At 35.4% G+C, this 21,204-nt stretch overlaps 1 pseudogene; it reads right to left on the reverse strand.

The window, feature by feature from the left end:
* Positions 1-10,647: 10,647 nt before the first annotated feature.
* LOC124526200 (G-patch domain and KOW motifs-containing protein-like) lies at positions 10,648-11,902 on the reverse strand (annotated as a pseudogene).
* Between the last annotated feature and the right edge of the window lie 9,302 nt (positions 11,903-21,204).

Consider the following 21,204-nt stretch of genomic DNA (forward strand, 5'->3'; position numbering starts at 1 on the left):
TTATATTTTTCTTTAAAATAGTTTTATATTCATGCAACCATTTTGATTACCTAATGCATTTCATTTATTGTTCAATTATTTCACAAACATTTATTGGTCTCCTACTATGTGCCAGACAGTGCCAAATCCTGAGAATGAACGAGGTATAATCCCTACTCTCAAACAGTTTATAGTATATTAGGGAAGAGTAGAAGGAAAAAAAAATGAATGGTTATATGTGCTATAATAGATACATAATCAGAGTTCTTGGGAGAGAACAAAATGAGAGATACTAGAGTATCTATTTTTAAATTTTTTTTAACGTTTGAAGGAGGCCTTGGAGAATGAAAAATATTCCTCAGATAGAAAACCAGGGGAACCAGGAAAAGGATAATGTTAGGCACAATGAACAGCTCATGCAAAGACACAGAGATGTGAAACGTTAGCATATCAATCCTAGCAACCATACTCGTCAATCAATTATAAATCTATTACCACTTTCCAGTAATCTTGGCTCCTTAATACATTCTCTGTGTATGACTTATAATCATTTTATGTAGGTATCGATCTATATAAAACTATCTGGAAGTAAGAATACCTCAGCTAATTTAATTCCATCTCATTTCTATTTTTTTAAATGTTTGTTTATTTTTGAGAGAGAGAGCGTGTGAGCAGGAGAGTGGTAGAGAGAGGGGGACCGAGGCTCCAAAGTGGGCTCTGCACTGACACCAGCAAGCCCGATATGGGGCTCAAACTCACAAACCACAAAATTATCTGAAGTCAGATGCTCAACCAACTGAGCCACCAAGGCACCCCTCATTTCTATTTTTAAATTTTAATTTCATATTATATTTTTTCACATAGTACAGTCCTATAGTTCCAAAATTGAAAGGTCAGGGTATACATCGAAAAATTTCCTTCTCACAGCCACCCATTTGTTAACTTACATCACTGCTATTTAGTCTCTTGTTTTTGTCTACAGTTATTTTATGAACATGCTATCAAGTACTCTCAGATACTCTTTTTTATTCTGTAATAAATCCTACAGATCTTTCCATGATGCCACAAAAAGTTATATTTCTAATTAATATAATTTAAATAGTCTCCTAAAATAGACATGCATATTGTTTCCAAACTGTTGCTATTTAAATAATGCAGAAATTAATATTTTTACATGTTATTTCACTCGTGTGAAATGTCTCTATAGGCAAAATCTAAAATAAAATTGGGGGGCGGTCAATGAATATATATAATTATGTTTAACATTGCCAAAGTCTTTTTCATAGTGGTATATTACCCATGGTACCCATACTGAAACCAGCAATATACAAGGGTCTCTGCTTTCCCATAGCCTGAGTAACAATGTGAGCTATTTCTCATGTATTTCGGGGGTTATTTTCTAACCTGGTATATCTAGATAGATAGAAAATGCTTTGTTTTGGATATAAAATCAATGCACAGAAATTGGTTGCATTCCTATACACCAATAATGAAGCAACAGAAAGAAAAATCAAGGAATCGATCCCATTTAGAATTGCACCAAAAAAAACATAAAAAAACCTAGGAATAAATCTAACCAAAAATGTGAAAAATGTATACATTGAAAACTATAGAAAGCTTATGAAAGAAATTGAAGAAGACACAAAAAAAAAGGAAAAATATTCCATGCTCCTGGATAGGAAGAACAAATATTGTTAAAATGTCAATACTACCCAAAGCAATCTACATATTCAATGCAATACCTATCAAAGTAACACAAGAATTCTTCACAGAGCTAGAACAAACAATCCTAAAATTCGTATGGAACCAGAAAAGACCCCAAATAGCCAAAGCAATCTTGAAAAAGAAAACCAAAGCAGGAGGCATCACAATCCCAGACTTCAATCTGTATTACAAAGCTGTAATCATCAAGACAGTATGGTACTGGCACAAAAACAGACACTCAGATCAATGGAATAGAATGGAGAACCCAGAAATGGACCCACAAATGTATGGCCAACTAATCTTTGACAAAGCAGGAAAGAATATCCAATGGAAGAAAGACAGTCTCTTCAGCAAGTGTTGCTGGGAAAAGCAGACAGCGACATGCAGAAAAATGAACCAGGACCCTTTTCTTACACCATACACAAAAATAAACTCAAAATGGATCTAAATGTTAAGACAGGAAGCCATCAAAATCCTTGAGGAGAAAGTAGGCAAAAACCTCTTTGGTCTTGGCCATAGCAACTTCTTACTCAGCACGTCTCCAGAGACAAAGGGGAACAAAAGCAAAAATAAACTATAGGGACCTCATCGAAATAAAAAGCTTCTTCATAGCAAATGAAACAATCAGCAAAACTAAAAGGCAACTGACAGGATGGGAGGAGATATTTGCAAATGACATATCAGATAAAGGGTTATTATCCCCTTATCAAACTTATCAAACTCAACACCCAAAAAATAAATAATCCAGTGAAGAAATGGGCAAAAGACATGAATAGACACTTCTCCAAAGAAGACGTCCAGATGGGCAGCCAACACATGAAAAAATGCTCAACATCACTCTTCATCAGGGAAATACAAATTAAAACCACAATGAGATATCACCTCACATCTGTCAGAATGGCTAACATTAACAACTCATGCAACAACAGATGTTGGCGAGGATGCGAAGAAAGAGGATCTCTTTGGCACTGTTGGTGGGAATGCAAACTGGTGCAGCCACTCTGGAAAACAGGAGTGTTTATGGAGGTTCCTCAAAAAACTAAAAATAGAACTATCCTATGACCCAGCAATGGCACTACTAGGTATTTATCCAAGGGATACAGGTATGCTGTTTTGAAGAGGCACATGAACCCCAAACTTTATAGCAGCACTATCAACAATAGCCAAAGTATAGAAAGAGCCCAAATGTCCATTGATGGATGAATGGATAAAGAAGATGTAGTATACGTAGAGAGAGAGGAGTATTACTTGGCAATCAAAAAGAATGGAATCTTGCCATTTGCAACTATGTTGATGGAACTATTATGCTAAGCGAAATTAGAGAAAGACCAATAGCATATGACTTCACTCAAAGGAGGACTTTAAGAGACAAAAGAGATGAACATAAAGGAAGGGAAGCAAAAATAATATAAAAACGGTGAGGGGGACAAAACATAAGAGACTCTTAAATATGGAGAACAAACAGAGGGTTACTGGAGGGGTTGTGGGAGGCGGGATGGGCTAAACGGGTAAGGGGCATTAAGGAATCTACTCCTGAAATCATTGTTGTGCTATATGCTAACTAACTTGGATATGAAAGAAAGAAAGAAAGAAAGAAAGAAAGAAAGAAAGAAAGAAAGAGCTTTGTTCTTTTTTAAGATCTTTCTCTCTCTATATATATATGCAGTGTTTGAGTGTAATTTTGTATAGTTTTATACTATATGTAGGAATGAGCATGGTTTTATTACTTTAAGAATCATTTTTCTTTTTCTTTTCAAAAATTTTTTAATGTTTACTTTGAGAGAGAGACAGAGAGTGGAGGGGTGGGGGCAGAGAAAGGAGACACAGAATCTGAAGGAGACTCCAGGCTCTGAGCTGTCAGCATAGAGCCTGACATGAGGCTTGAACTCACAGACCACGAGATGATGACCTGAGCTGAAGTCAGGCACTCAACGTACTGAGCCATCCAGGTGCCCCTGAATCATTTTCCTTTTTTAATGGGATGCTTGATCTCAAGTGTCCCCCCTTTTTCCTATTTAGGTTTTGATCCTATTCTAATGTAATTATAGGTGTTCTTTCTATATTAAAATCAGACAGATATAGATATTTAATACACAAAGCAAAATCTATGATGAGAAAAAAGCATTTGACTGTATTCAAAAAGTCTATTTTTCCTCTATCTATAATTACTAGAGTATTTTACAGTCAATACAGATTTTCCTTCATACCAACACCCATACTCATAATTCCCAAATGTCAAATTCTAATAATAAATAAATGGAAATAGCAATAAAAGATGGTGGGTATACTTAAAGTCAAACTTGAAATTAGTGCTATTAATTTTTTATTACTTAAAAGAAAAAAATTAATGAGTGCTCCCAATGTAATGAATTTCATAGATTTCGATTTTATTTTGAGATGACATTTTAATGAGAAGTGTAAGTAAATTGGAAAAAATAGTCACTAACACATGAAATAAAAACTCATTTGCAGAGCTTTTTGGAATGGGTGGTCGATAAAGAGGTTGATGTGTTGATCATTTTCTATACAATATTCTGTGAAAATATTTTTAGATGATTTCAAAGGGGGACATACCATTTTAGGCAAAAGAGCTTCTGATATTTTTCAGAATACTTTTCTCTACCAGGCACTGTGACCACAATGGGCAAAATGCATGGTAGCACTATTATAACAGAATGAAAGATGGACTTACAAAGTTAATATTGTAAAAAAAGGATCTAAAGTAACTATATTAAGTGATGGGATTTTGTGTGAGTATTCCTTCCACATCAAGTTTCACTGAAATAAATGGTGCAGCCATCTTGTTCATTTTCATACATCTTTACGTATTTAATTTAAAATGTAAACACTCTACATAACCAATTTTACTGCATAATAAAAATGTTTTAATACTTCACTGAAAACTCAAATGTGTTTAACAATTTATTTTTAAAATGCTCTAAATTGATAATGTGCAGAAACCAGCAAGTTTTAAGGTGACATGATTTGAAATAGTCATGGAATGCTACCATTTAAAAATAACAAATATGTATCATATAAACTGCATTAAGTAAATCATAAGGTTTTTACATAGTACTAATGATTCACCCTGAGCATACTGTGAAAGTTCAATCATTAAACCATTCATTACCAGATGCCAAGAAGAAGTAGATGCTAACCCTGCTGGATCTCTAATCTTTGGCCAAGGCACATTCCAAAAACAGTGAGAAATTAAAAGCTTTGCTGATTGGATTACTAACACACATAATGGTCAAAAGGAATTTCAAAACGCAACTGTTTCAGAAATCTGTAGTTTTCTTGGATACAAAACTAAGAAAAGTAAAATTCTTTAGAATATGAGATCATTGAAAAGTCAATTCTTTCAAATACACATATACAATACCACAATTCCTACCATTTCTGTGTTTGCCTTGCATCTTTTCCAAAATAACAACATTTACATTTCAGTGTTTTGCTTAAAGGCATTCAGTTTTGTATCCTTTCATTGGTAACACTAAAGAGGTAAAAGACCAAAAACAGAAAAAGACAGGTACCATTGTTCTACATTTACAAATGAGACAGCTCTAGTAACATCAATAATTATATTCATTATCCTTATATCCTTGTGACTTTTAGGTGAACATGTATCTACTGTTGTTTCTGTGGCGACTAGTTTTGGAAATGCAGAAAAAGCAACTAAAAAGCCAGAGCTGCTTTGGCTTACCTGCAAAGTTTAGGGACTGTTACTGTACATAGCCAACATAATGGCAATGTTCTCTGGTGTGAGTTCTGGGTACCCCTCATGAGTTTAGATTTCTGCTCATTTTTATAGAGTGCTAATCCTGTATGTTTTCCCTGTATAGCCTCACCTTCCATTGATCTCCACGAAATTCATTCCTGGACTAGAGAAGAGGCTAATAATAGGAAATATTCCTGTGATTATTATGGTCTAAATACTGTGTTCTTTTGCTGTCCTATTATAATTATTCCTATAATAACTCTATGAAGTAAAGGCATTTTTCACTCACCCCTTTTACAATTAAGTAAATTGAGATAGAGAAAGAATAAGTTATCCTGCTCAGATTATCCAATTGTTAAAATTCAGGGCGGTAATTGAAACCCAAAGTCTTTGGGATGTCAGAGTCCTGGATTTTAGCCTGTTTTTCTCCCTTATCTAATAGATTCTAAATATCTATTTTAATGACTAAAAATGTCTTCAAAGGTGAAAGAATTAGGTTTGGTTTTTTGGATTCTGCAGTTAATTTGGGGGTATTCAAAAAACATAAATTAGTAGACTGGGTCAAATAAAATCCATTGATGTCCTAAAGATAACTCTATGTGAAACCTTTTGAAAATATAATTTAAAACTATGGTAGACTTCCAAAAATATATTAGAAACAAATAGAATATAACCTCCTGAGGTTATCTGAAAATCAAACTACTTCAGATTTGTCACACACAGGTGTCTTTTACAAAGAGGGTATTCACCTCCAAAAGTCAAACTACCATATAAAAAAAAAAAAAAAAACTTAAATTCAGGTTTCGTTTTTTTTTTATTTCTAAGATTGTACCTGACTATATTTACTGTCACAAATTAAACTTGAGATATTACAATGGTAATAAAAATGTCACGTAGGATTTGCTTATATACTTTTAAATGATATTAAAAGTGAGTTGTAAACTGGACTGCATAAAAGAAAAATGTGTATGGCTATTGATCTTCTTTAAATGAGAAGGTTTCACCATTGCTGTGGTAGGGAGGCTTGCCACAGGAATGTAGACAGCTCATTAATGTCCAAACTTAAAGATAAAGTGCCCTATTTTTAGACAATTAGAGGGTTGAAATAGTGTTTTCTCATCTTAGAATTCTACACAATAGCATTGCAGAAGACCATTTCAAATGATTAAGTAAATCTGTGACCTTGAAATGTGGGTAAAACACACGAGAAAGAGAGGAATAGGGCTGAATATGTATCTGAGGAATTGACACAACATGGTGACATATAAGAGACCACAGGGCCTAAAACTATGCTTTCCTCAACTGTCAGAGAGGAAAAATAAAATGAATTAATCTCCCTTACACCTACAGGGACATAACCCAATATGTCTTGATCAATCTCAAAGGCCACATAAGTATGATAGTGGATATACAACAAAGCTCCCCAAATTAATTTTACCCCAATGGTGGTGAAAATAATGTTTTTATGTGATCATTTACTCCTACTTTTTTTTTATCATTTCTTTGTATATAAGTCATCACGATGTTTAGATATCATTCTAGAATATGCAACAGAAAAATGTTTGTACAAAAATATGTATGTCTACCTTTAAAAGAAGAGGTAAAATGTGTGTTCCCAGCAAGTAGAAGGAATCCCAAACTGTTCTCATGTGAATAACACCAGGTTATTGCCCACAGGGCCTGAATGTTGTCAGTGGTCTCAGATCTAATATCTTCCATGATAGAGAGGAACAAAGTTTTTGCACCAGACTACTATTCCTTCTCGAGATACCATGCTGTTAATGTAAATTTTACATTTTTAAAATCAGGAATTTCAATATCTGCACTAAGATTTTTTTTAATATTCCCTAGTCATTAAGTGACTATTAATTTAGCTTAAATTTCAAATGGTATAAAAACACATACTGCAGTGCCTGATTTTAATGCTGTACCTTAGAACAAATTTTGCCATTATACAGGTCAGTTCTGAAGCTGGTTCCTTTTGTGAAATATACTCTCATGGTAACTCCATATTTTATATTTATGTTTGAATTACATGTTCCTATTTTAATCATTTGGATTACAAACATTATCACAACAAATGTGTTTAGTAATATTTATATTTATCATGTTGCTATACATTCTCCCTAATCATCAGCAGAGAAGAGAAACTCACTGTTCCTGGTCTCAGGCCCCCTGAATCATTTGGGGTTCTGGAAATTCTCCCTCTGGCTCCATATTTAGGATCAAAAGAGAACATATTCTCCCCTCCTTGACCCTCTTTAGTTCCCATTCTCCATTCTTTCTAGTCCCAGAAAAGATTCCTGTCTCATCCTCCCCAGAAGTACACCACCTACATGTGAGGTAACAGTACTGGTTTCAACATAAATTTATTTCAATTACTAAGAAAAACTTCAGTTTACCCTCACATTAGCATTCATACTTCCAGGACACCTGCACTAGTTGACCAGTATCACATACATTGACCTCATTTTCCAATTCTTAGAGTCTGTCTCCTCTCAGAATCCCATGTCATACAAACCTGATTTAGAAAAGCCCACTATCTAGGCCTTTTTCCGTTGTATCCATAAGCATGACTCAGGAGAAATCATATCATCTCTTTGAGCCACATTTTCCTTCTACAAAACAATGGGTTTATTACAGGACATATTATGAAGCTATGTGAACATTCAGTGGTTAGCTGACCATAGGTGACAGATCATTGCTCAATATATTTGATATTATGACTTAACCTTTTGAATTTATTTGTGGAATAGAGATATTTAAAGGGGATATAAAGATAAACAACACATGACATAAAAACAGCATTCCTACCCAGTTAAATATGAAAGTAACCTTTAGTCTTTTATTAAGCAGATAAACCAGGAAATGTTTTGATGAGAGAAAATGAAATGAAAATTAACCAACATTTTCCAATGACAAATGTTAGCCTAATAATAGGAAAGAATGTTTTTCTACCAATGTTATGAATCCTCTAGTAAGAAATTCAGAAAAATCTCTCTACCTGATGCCCTCATTTAGTAGCTGACTTATTGAATCAGAAAAATTCAAGTCATGCTAGAGAAGTGATTCTCAGATCCTGTGTATAGATTTGTTACAACACTTGGGAAGTTACCTTATAAAAGAGATTTCTGATTAATTTACAGGCCTAAGGAAACAACACCACTGTAAGTATCAACAATTTATAATTTGATAAATATTTCCCATGCTCTGCCAAAGATTGTGATAAAAGCCAGACTCAGGATTACTGTTCTAGAAGATATTAATCTATTGCCTTCATCTTTAAAGAATCAGTCCTGTTACATAGCCTATAAAGTAGCACATATAAGAGACAAATAAAAATTTTGATCTGAAATTTCAATGAAGGTAAATAAATCCAGATCAAAAATCTGAAAGAATATTTCAAAAAATTATGTCTCTTACCTGTGTAATTGAAGTTCAGTAAGAGAGTAGAACTTAAAAATTCTCATCAAACAAACAGACAGAAACTCAAGACAAATATGTGAGAGGTAATAGATGTGTTAATTCAAAGGGGGGAATTCTTTCACAATGTATATGTACATCAAATCCTGATGTTGTACACCTTAAATATCTTTTTAAAATTATTTTTAATTTTATTTAAACCCAAGTTAGTTAACATATAGTGTAATAAAACTATCTATTTTTACCTTCATATGCATTAATATTTTCTTTATATAACTTAGGTACTCTAATTTTGGGTGCATATATTTATAACAGTTATATCATCTTTTTTTAAAAAAATATCAAGTTAGTTAACATATAGTATAGTATTGGTTTCAGGAGAATTTAGTGACTCATTACTCATATAGAACACCCATTTCTCAGCCCAACAAATGGCCTCCTTAATGCCCATCACTCATTTAGCTCATCCCCCTACCCACCTCCCTCCATCAATCCTCAGTTCTCTTTATTTAAGAGTCTCTTATGGTTTGCCTCTGTCTTCTTTTTCCTTCCCTTCCCCTACATTCATCTATTTTGTTACTTAAATCCCACATACGAGTGAAATCCTATGGTAGCTGTCTTACTCTAATTTTGCTTAGCATAATACACTTTAGTTGCATCCATATTGTTGCAAATGCCAAGACTTAATTCTTTTTGATTGCTGAGTAATATTCCATTATATATATATATATATATATATATATATATATATATATACATACATGCATATCACAGCTTCTTTATCCATTCAAAAGTCGATGGACATTTGGGCTCTTTCCATGACTTAGCTATTGTTGATAGTGCTGCTATAAACATTGGGGTGTATGTGCCCCTTCAAATCAGCATTTTTGTATCCTTTGGAAAATACCTAGTAGAGCAATTGCTAGGTTGTAGGGTAGTTCCATTTTTAATTTTTTGAGGAACCTCCATACTGTTTTCCAGAGCAGCAGCACCAGTTTGTGTTTGATTGGGGATGATTTAGAAGCAGTTGTGCCTAAAGTTACCACTTCCCTTTTGTTAATTTTTGTATCTCAACCCATTATTACATGGGAAAATGTTTGAGGACTGACAATCTTTTTGAGAGTCCAGTTACCTGGAGCAATCAGAGAGATTCTACCCAGGACAAAACTTTGTTACCTTCAAGCCAAAGTTTCAGGACTAAAACAGGGGGCCCCAAAATTAACTGGCACCTCTGGGAAGTAGTGCAAACACATCCCATTTGTGAGTGGAAGCCTCCCTTCCTGTAGGCTCTCTTATCACTGGCTTAAGATATACTGTGGATGTCTGGCCTGGACCAGGAGTAAAAGCAGAGCCACCACTAGGATTCTTGCTCAGGAAGTTGTACAGAGATGTGGCATTCTAGACTCCATAGCATCTGCTCAGGGAACACACTTGGAAGCTTCTGTATTCCAAGAATGAACTTGTGAGCAGATCCTTTAACTTGTGTGTCAGCCCATGCATGGTGGTGGGACTGAAGCCTAGAATGGCTCCTACCTCTGTCAGCCCAGCTCTCTCTTCCACCCAGCTCAGCACACACTTATGATCTTGTCATTTCACTGAGGTTTTGAAATGATTTTTATTACACCCTAGCTTCTGGAGAATATTAGGTTTGTTTCAAGCCTCCCTTCTGGTCTACCTATTTCATGACCTGTCCCTGTCCTGGTCCTGGGGCTGCCTGCAAGTGGAGGACGGAACAATGATCTCCCCACCTTTGTGAAGACTGGCTTTTCACACTGTACAGAGCTGGCAGTAGCCTGGGGGTGGGGGGTGGGGGTGGTCATGGGTCAGTCTTCATCTGAGTTACTGGGGCCGAGGTACTGGCAGACAGCATCATAGTGAAGCTCCACCAGCTGATTCTCTCTCCACAGTTGCACCAGAGCCCGGCTCCGTTCTCTGTCCCAGTCCAGCAGGCGTCCCACTCTTCCAGCCTGTGGCCCCAGCACCGGTTGCCTTGGACTTTGGAGACCAGGGTCTCCAGCATGTCTTCCCTCAAGCCTTCCAGGACTAGGCCTTCATCTGTTAGACACACACAGGTATCTGGGCTGAGGACATCTTCAATCGTCATCTTGGTGTTGTAATACCGGCCACAATACAACCTTGTGCAGCTTGTCCACAAAGGAGGTTTTATGCAACTGGCTGAGATCCAAGGAGTTCTTGTCAAACTACTGCTGGGAGATGGCGCAGCCAGTATTCACTAACAGTTACCATTCGGCTCCCCATGGCCAGGTGAACCATGGCCCAAACACTGTCAGGATCGAGGCCTTCTACCTTTCCATAGAGGCCTTAGTGAGGGCCAGAAAGAACTACCACAGCTCCCTGGGGCACCAGTCCTTGAGGCTGGTCTTCCTTATCCTTCTCTTGCTCCTCATCTGGGCTTCGGGTGGAGGCCGGTGGGGGGCCAGGGCCCCGACTTCAGTCAGTTTTGCACCCAGGCCTAACCCTTCGGCCTTGGTGGGTTAACACGGGGCTTCAACACTTGATTGAAGGTGCGGCCAACGCCCTCGCCAGGTTTCCAGCCCATACCTCATAACACAGCCAGCCCATAGGCTTCTACAGGGACTGCCTCCTAGTCAGCTTCCTCCAGCACTGTCTCAGCCCAGGGTTTGCTATCTGCCACCTCCTGGTTGGGGATGCATTCTTGCTGGATCATGGGGTTAGCAAGCATGGGGTCGACACCTGATTTTTCTCTCTCCTCCAGGGACTTCTTGGAGTTCTCAGTGAGCTCCTTCACAGCCTGGGACAGCACCATATCCACCAAGGCCTCAGTATTTGTGCATGACCCAGAGACTGGGTCAGTAGCTGCCTGCGATGGCCATTCTGAATCAAAAGGATGACGAGTTCCTTGGGGGGTTCTGAGGGTTTCATTCTCAGAAGCTTGCTCCCTTCCAGGGTCTTTAAGAAATCCTTCTCCTCCAGAGCCGCACCTGAGTCATCTGTATCCGCCAGCAGTCTCTGCTCCGTTGTGCGACTAAAGCTGAATTTAATTGAGGCAGCAGAGGCTCCTGTGGGCCACAAAGTACCCTCTTCAGCCTCCGCCATCTCACCCCTCCTTCCCGGGCAACTCTTACACCTTAAGTATCTTAACATTTTACTTAATTATATTTCAATATAGCTGCAAAAAAATATGGCTCTTATGATGCAATGTTATTTTCACTAAGGTTCTTTCCAAGTTGACTTAATGCATACTTGACAGAATTAAGGATATGTAATTCTTCCTTATTCTGTTTTAGGAAATGAAGAAAATAGGTTTTCAAACTAATCTCATTTGCAAAAATATACCATTAACTACCTTTACAATTCTATTGAACTAGGCCTACTTTTTCTTTCCATTTTTAACTTCAGACAAATATAATTTTTAAAATATTTTTATATGTTGTTCCTCGCTAATTTTTTTTAAAAAAGGATTTACTGTCAGGTAAATCATGTAGATCAAAGGGCACAAGTTTTCAGTTATAAGAGGAATAAGTTCTGAGAATCTAATGTGCAGCATGGTGACTATTGCTAATATAGTATTGTATACTTGAACCAAACTTATTTTAAGCATTAAACTGTTTAAGAAATTATGAGATTTTCTTATCTGCTTTTTGAGTCAGGTTTTCAAATATTCTTGAATAAGCAGTTGTTGTAACTGGCTTTCTTATTATACATAGCTCATGCCATGATGTCAAGTTTTTATTCTCAGTGTGATAATTGTCTCCATAACATTACAATGATATAAATGAGAGTTACAGCTGCAAATTCAGAGATACACATGCTATTAATGATATATGCTCTAAGAATCTTAGATTGGGTTGAACTACCATTGAAAACTAAAAATTATATTCAGTATACTGTTTTATATATGAATAACACTATCAAAAATTTGCTTTCACCTGTTTTATCATGCAATTGGTCTGTTTCACAGAAATAATAGCAGCTATCATTTTATTTTTATACATATTTTATCTCAGAATTTAATCTCAGAATAGAAATATGTCCCATATAGAGGTCCTCCTAAAAATTATCTCCAGTATCAATTTAATTGATATGAACAACTATTAGGCAGATGTTAAAACTCTCTCACAGGAAAGACCCAGCATTGGTAAAGTAAAACAAAACACAAAACAACAATAAAAAAACAAAAACAAACAAACAAAAAAACCTTATCCTAAGTTCCAATGCAAATAAAGTAAATGGAGAGAATCTGATTGAGGCCCAACCTAAGTTACTTCAACAGTAATGCTATTTGGATTACACTGTGTTCTTCTCCTGATATAAAAATAAATCAGATAGGAATCCTATGCTCAATTCTGTTTTGCTAAATTGTTATTTCTGCTTTTCCCTAGGCTGTGTCATCTACTGCTCATGATTCAGATTTATCTGGGCATGTGTTTCAAATTGATGGTATAAACCTAAGAGAAATCTGTTTATGTGTGTGTATCTGGACACACACACAGGATAATCCATCCTGTCCATCACAAGAAGTCTCAGTGCCCAGGTGTGAAATAAAGGCAGAAAGAAAGCCAGTTGTTTAATGGGAAGTGTGGTAAGTTATTCAAATCCATTTTCACCCCTACTCCCTGGGCTCATATTCAAGTGGAAGGGAAAAGAAAGTTGTTAGCAAAAATGAAACAGATGCTTACTATGAGGTATAGGCAATGCTACTATATGATCCTTAACTTAGCATGTATAAAGAAGCAGGAGCCCTTGTTTGCCACAGTGAAATAAATGCTTGTTTATTTTTTAACTAGAGACAGTACAAGCGGGGAAGGGACAGAGAGAGAGAGACACACACACAGAGGATCCGAAGCAGGCTATGCACTAACAGCAGAGAGCCCAATATGGGGCTCAAACTCACAAACTGTGAGATCATGACCTGAGCTGAAGTCAGAAACTTAACTGACTAAGCCACCCAGGTGCCCCTGCCACAGTGAAATAAACAGCAAGAGAGAGCTCAGCCATGACAAGAGTTCTACTCAGTTATCTGCTGTAACAGGACCAATTTGCAGCAGCTCTTGCCATGCCTAAGGGACCAGTGGTGACGACAAATCAGAGAAAAGGGACCTACAGTAGAAAAGCACTTCCAAAAAAAGGAGCTCAAAGGCCCTAGGGAAACCGGATATAATAAGAAAGTACATGCAAATCTTCTCTGAGAACTTCCATAAATATTTATTATGATGAGCACAGGGAATGCAGTTGTTAGTACACTATATTAATAAACTGTCCCCATTTGTATCTATAATCCAATATGGTCCAGTAACATTGAGCCTCACTTGTAGCTATTTATGTACATGGCCCATTCCATATTAACAGGCTTTTTGACTCCTCATATGAACTCTAAGAGACATGTATGAGGTCAACTTTAAATTCCCTGAAAAACTCCCCATACCACCACTCAATGAGTGGTAGAACTAATATTATAACCAAAGATTTGGTCCCTTCAAAATCTGTATTGTTTCTTCTCCACTACTGCTTATAATCTAACTAGCTAAATTAAGAGCAACTATTGCCCTTTTGGAAACATCCTTGGAATTTGTGTCAGGATGTTCTCTTATCTAACTTTTAGATATTTTGTGTAAAAATTACTTAATATAAGCAAGGCTGTTCTCACCTTTTTCTGTTCAATATTGTTTTCTAGTGTGACAACAAAAGAAAAATATATTAAAGTCAAAATGATTAGAGGGGTGCCTGGGTGGCTCAGTCAGTTAAGCATCTAGCTCGGTTTCAGCTCAGGTCACGATCTCAAGATTTGTGAGTTCAAGCCCTGTATCAGGCTCCATGCTGCTGACAGTGCAGAATCACCTCCTCCTTCTCCCCCTCCCCTGTTCACATGCTCACTCTCTCTCTCTCTCTCTCTCTCAAAATAAACAAACTTTAAAAACACGGCAAAATGATTAGAAAGGAGAAAATAAATTGGTCATTATTTTCAAATGATAGAAATATCTACATAGCATAGGTTTTGAAATTACATAAAACGAGTTAAGCAAGTGCTAAATAAAGATCGATATACAAAGTTCAATTGCACTTGCATGTGTACCAGCAAAGATTAAAATTCTTTAAAAACATTTGATACTATTTTTTAAAAATTAAAAAAAAAGGAGGGGTGCCTGGATGGCTCAGTCAGTTAAGCATCCAACTTTGGGTCAGGTCATGATCTCACAGCTGGTGGGTTCCAGCCCTGTGTTGGGTTCTGTGCTGACAGCTCAGAGCCGGAAGCCTGTTTCGGATTCCATGTTTCCCTGTCTCTCTCTGTCCTCTCCTGCTCATGCTCTCTCCACAACCCCCTCTCTGTTAAAAATAAACATTAAAAATTTAAAAAATAAAACCATTTTATATGATTTTAAAATAAGAAAAAATCCATAACATAATGCCAAAAAAAAGGGTATGTAACATCTACACCCAGAAAATCATATAACATTATTGCAAATCAAAAAAGAAGAGCTAAATTAGTAGAGACCTATCTATGGGCTTGAGTGGGAAGACTTCATAACATATTAAGGTGTCAATTCTTCCCAAATGGATGTATGTATTCATTGGAACTTCAGTTAGAATCTTAATGGGATTCTAATAATATTTGAACATTTGCTCTAAAGTGTATATGGAAGAACAAAGCAGGCTTCCTGAAGAATAGGGGATTTACTTGCTTTACTATATGGGAAGATGATTATAAATAAGATGTATGGTGTAGGTATCGAGTAGACTCATTGATGAACAGAATAGAACAGGCTAGGTATTGGAATCATACATATGTAGAGCTTGGGTAGCTCACAAATATATGATGGCAAATCAGAGAAAAAAGTGCCAAAAAGAAATACTTTTTCACGTGAAAAAAAAAAGCTGGATTCTTACCTTCCACCATAAAATAAAAAAGAATTGAAGATGAGGAAGATAATCAACTCCACATAGGTTTTCAGAATTATTAATCTAGCTTGAAATTTTTAACATATAACTGCCTTTCTAATCCGAGTTTAAGAAAGGATTTCCTAAACAAGACACCATAAAAATACTTGAGAAATTAATTTCTATAAAGATCAAGAAGTTCTCTTCATCAATGGATACCTTTAATGAGGTCAAAAACTAAGCTACACACTTGAATTATTTGCAATATGTATTACTGACAAAATAGTTTTCAGAATATTGACTTTTAAGCCAGTAAGAAAAAACAATCCATTAGATAGGAAAAGTAATGAGAAAATACATGGACAGTAAATATAAGAAGTGATTATCAAAATAAGTAATCACAAAATATAAATCAATACTAAAATGACATATCATTTAATACCCTTTAAATCTGCCAAAATTAAGCAGTTGGACAATTTGAAATATATGGTATAGATCAATGCAGCAATAGAATCCCTTACACATTGCTAGGGCAATTTCAACTTTGTTCAAAACACACTTAAACTTTACAAGATAATGCCAAATTGGTTAACATTCACATGCTATGATAGATTATTTAATGGCCTCAAATTCCTCCCTTTCCTGTGTACACTTCCTTTTATCATGTGACTTTGCTGCCTCTTTTATTAAGAGCCGGAATGAATATAAATATCAGGAAAAACAATAGCATAGTTGGATTTTATAGGACCCTGAATAGCCAAAGCAATTTTGAAAAAGAAAACAAGGCTGGAAGCATCACAATTCAAGCTATATTACAAAGCTATGGTCATCAAGATAGTATGGTACTGGCACAAAAACACGCTGATGAATGGAACAGAATAGAAAATCCAGATACGGACCCACAACTATATGGTCAACTCATCTTTGACAAAGAAGGAAAAAATGCCCAATGGAAAAAAGTCTCTTCAACAAATGGTGTTAAGAAATGGACAGGAGACATGAATGAACATTTTCCAAAGAAGACAAATAGCTAACAGACACATGAAAAGATGCACAATATCACTCATCATCAAGGAAATACAATCCAAAACTACAGTGAGATAACATCTCACACCTGTGAGAATGGCTAAAATCAACAATACAGGAAATAACAGATGTTGGAGATGACATAGAGAAAGGGGAACCCTCTTACACTGCTGGTGGGAATGCATACTGGTGCAGTCATTCTTGAAAACAGTATGGAGCTTCCTCAAAAAGTTAAAAATAGGGGCACCTGGGTGGCTCAGTTGGTTGAGCGTCCAGCCTTGGCTCAGGTCATGATCTCATGGGTCGTGAGTTAGAGCTCCCCATTGGGCTGACTGCTGTCAGCCTGCACAGAGCCCACCTTGGATCCTCTGTCCCCCTCTCTCTCTACCCCCCCCCACTTACACTCTTTCTCAAAGTACAAATAAAACATTAAAAAATTATTTAAAAACATTTTTTTAAAAAAGAACTACCCTACAACCCAGCAATTGCACTACTAGGTATTTACCCAAAGGATACAGAAATACTGATTCAAAGGGACACATGCATCCTGATGTTTATAGCATTATCAGCCAAAGCCAAATTAGGGAAAGAGTCCAAATGTCCCCTGAATGATGAATGGATATAGAATATGTGGTACATATACATACATTGGAATATTAGCCATCAAAAAGAATGAAACCTTGCCATTAGCAATGATGTGGATAGAGCTAGAGTGTATCATGCTTAGTGAAACAAGAAAGAGAAATAGCATATGTTTTCACTCACATGTGGAATTTAAGAAACAGATGAACATAGGAGAAAAGAAAAAAAAAGAATGGGAGGCAAACCATAAGAGACTCTTAACTATAGAGAACAAACTCAGCATTGGGGTTTGGGCTAAATGGGTGATGGCCTTTAAGGAGGGCACTTATTGTGACGAGCACTGGGTGTTATATGTAAGTGGTGAATCATTAAATTCTACTCCTAAAACTAATATTACATAATATGCTAACTAACTATAATTTAAATAAAAACTTGAAACATTAAAAAAATACAGAAAACATTCAGTGGTTGAAGTTAACCATTACTTGTCTCTGTAAAAAATAAATGTACTCATTATGTGATTGTTTCAGTGACAGTTTTATTTAAGTAATTGAGTGGACTTTTTCATATATTGTGCTGTAATCTACTCAAAGTTAAAGTTACATTAACAACTTTCCCTTTTGATTCAATTTAGCAAGTCACATTCGAATCTTTAACATTATTTATTTATATGCTATCTTATACTAACCTTGCTCTTCTTTTCTGAAAGCAAATGTTTGAATTTAGTCAGCTTCCCCAAACCTTCAGAAGGATTTTTAGCTTATGTTAACTTCTTTGTATTTATTCCAAAGAAGCAAATTAGTACGTTAAATTTAAATGAGAAATGAATTTTAAAACATATTTAAAGATCATGGGGTGGTTCTACTTGTAACTTTTTTGAGGCACAATGGAATATTATTCCACCATTAAAAAAATGAAACCTTGCCATTTGCAATGACACAGGTGGAGCTATAGTGTATTATGATAAGCAAAATAAGTCAAAGAAAGACAAATGCCACATGATTTCAGGAATATGTGGAATTTGGGAAACAAACTAAGCAAGCAAAGGTAAAAATAGAGAGGGAGGCAAACCAAGACACAAACTATAGAGAATAAACTGATGGCTAATAGAGGAGAAGTGGAAGGGAGAATGGATAAAATAGGTGATAGGGATTAAGGAGTGTACTTGTTGTGATGAGCATCTGGTGATGTACAGAAGTGTTGAATCACTCTATTGTACACTTGAAACTTATATTACATTGTATGTTAATGATCTGGAATTTAAATAAAAACTTAAAGGGAGAAAGAAAAAGGTGTTTAGAAATACAAAAAAAAGTGCATTTAAAGATTGTGCTAGTTAGTAAAACATATTAAATAATTATGATTCATTGAGTATACCACTCCAATTAGGTCTGACCACTACATAAAAATTTAAAATTGGTTTCAGTATTAGAGATTGTAGAAGATACCATAAAAAAATAAATTTAAAACAAATAAGATATTTCTTTTTACTCCTTTAAGGAGTTCCCAATTCAACTAAAATACCTTCAGCAAGTTGAATTCAGTTGCTACCTCTTGTGACCACTGGAATTGACACAACGCCTTACAGGTAATAAGCCCTCAACAAGGAGATTGTATTGACTTGATGAACATCTGCAATACAAGACGTGCAACTCAAATACAAGATTTCTAGTCTATTGATTAAATATTAAAATTAATCCATTTTACAAAGTTTATTAAGCACCTTCTAAATACATAACATTGAGGCAAGATATAATCTAGATTTCAATGAAAGCTATCATAATATTTGTACCTTAAAGAAGTTTATAACTATTCTGAGAAAAAAACAAAACAAACAAACAAAACCCAAAACACGATAAACCAAAAAGAGAAACTACCCCTTGGATGGAATACAAAGTTCGGCAATGCTTAATATCTGTTTGTTAAATCATGACTAGGCTACCAGTACTGTAAGGGAAACGGAAGACAGAGGAGGAAGATACTTAACTTATATAAGGACAGAGTACCAGTAAAGTTAACATTTGACTTAAAGTCCCCTGTCAATCTTCAGAAGTCACACACCAGGGTCTAAAATAAGGATCACATACCAGGGAAATGGACAAACATCTAGCGTCATAAAGAAGAGCTCAGAATTCTCTACATAAAGCAAACTTTCCTAAAGGGGAGCACGTTCAGTAGGTAAAATTAGGAAAACCAAAAAAAATCAACAAATCCACTCTTCAAAAGCACGCCAGCCCAGTAGGAGTCTGAACTGGGACTGAGTAGAAGGAAAAAAAGAAAGTAGAAAAGAAAAAAGTATTCCCTAACCATAAGTTCATAATCATACACACTTGTGTCATAAAATCATACCAGGTGTTGCCTTAAAAGTATGAGGACAACGATGCAATCTTGGGGCACCAGGATGGCTAACTAAGTCAGTGGAGAATATGACTCTTGATCTTGGGGTTGTAAGTTCAAGCCCCACATTGGGTGTAGCGATAACTAAAAACTAAAATCTTAAAAACAAAAAAGTAACCTAATGAAGCTCCATATTGGCTTTCCCATAGGAGTTTGGAAAAAGCAAATATAAATGTCCTTTGGAGGAAAACATTTTAAATAAAGACACCAACTTCTTCCTATTTATGAAATTCCAGAAAGCAGCCCCCATTCAAAATAATGAGACCCGTCAAGGATCACATAATCATGTAAACCCAACAGAAAAGTCAAACTGAAGAAAATAAGATTCCCAAACTGCACATGATGGAATCATTGAATCAGTTTATAAAATAAATATATTGAGATGTACACAAAGAGAGGCATTGAAGTTATAAACAAAATTCAACTAAATATACCTGAAAATGTTGAAATATAGGACAAATTAAACTTGAGAAATGGAAAATAGACTACTTATATTAAATCTGAGTACTCTTATTATTAAAATAAAGTTTACTACTAATATTTAAATTTAGATTTTAGGAATTCATACAAGTTTAAAGCAATTTAACATAGCTCTGAAACAGTGGAGTGGAATGTAGTTCTATAGAAAATTTGTCAGAAAGACAAAGATACAAAATATTAAACAGGGAGGATAGAGCAAGTAAGCTTTAATTCTATTTTTAGGAGCTGAGCGAATAGGAAGATTAGGATAAAGGCCATATTCAATGAAGTAATGTTAAGTGATACCCTAGATTTTCTATAAGATCCCCTTCCTCGGATTCAGAAAATTTAAATAATCCCAAACAGGATTAATAAAAAGAAAATCCCCAATTGGATATGTCATAGTAAAATAGCACAGAGAAAAAGGAAAAAAGAAGGTTTTAAAAGCAAAAAGCAAGATCAGTTGACCTACTGGGGAATAACAGGTAGTCTACCTCTCGATAGCAGAAAAAGAAAGCCAGAAAAGAGTGAAATAATATCTTCAGAATGATAAGGAAAAATATCTATCAAAGTATAATTGTGGTATGAATTTGTTTTCTTTGTTCTCTTTATTCTACTTTTAATTAAAATAGATTCTCATTTATTAAAAATTACTACATTAAGTAGTAAAAATGTCCCATATTTTCTTTATGGTTTGTGTTTTTATCTTGTTCAAAAACAACCCTTCCTTATCTGAAGTTCATGAAGAATAGTCTCCTTTATTTTTCCCCTTTATTTCCTTTTAAATAAGATTGTTTTTAAGCCACAAACTTAAAGAAGATTTTTCAACATCCAGCTGAGTAAAGATTTCATTTGGAATATAAAATTAACTCCAAATTAGTTACAAATAATGATCTGTAAATCAATAAGAAGACAATGTAATAGAAAACCATGGGGAAAAAAACAAACGTATTTCACACGAGGACTTCAAAATTAGAATGATTATGTCAGGCTGAGAAATATTGATTTTTTTCCCTATTCTTTAATGGCACAAATAGTTCTCTATGATATACTTCACA

Source organism: Lynx rufus, unplaced genomic scaffold, assembly GCF_022079265.1.
Source record: "Lynx rufus isolate CCGP_SWC_20201006 ecotype Redwood Valley unplaced genomic scaffold, mLynRuf1.p SCAF_5, whole genome shotgun sequence".
NCBI lineage: Eukaryota > Metazoa > Chordata > Mammalia > Carnivora > Felidae > Lynx > Lynx rufus.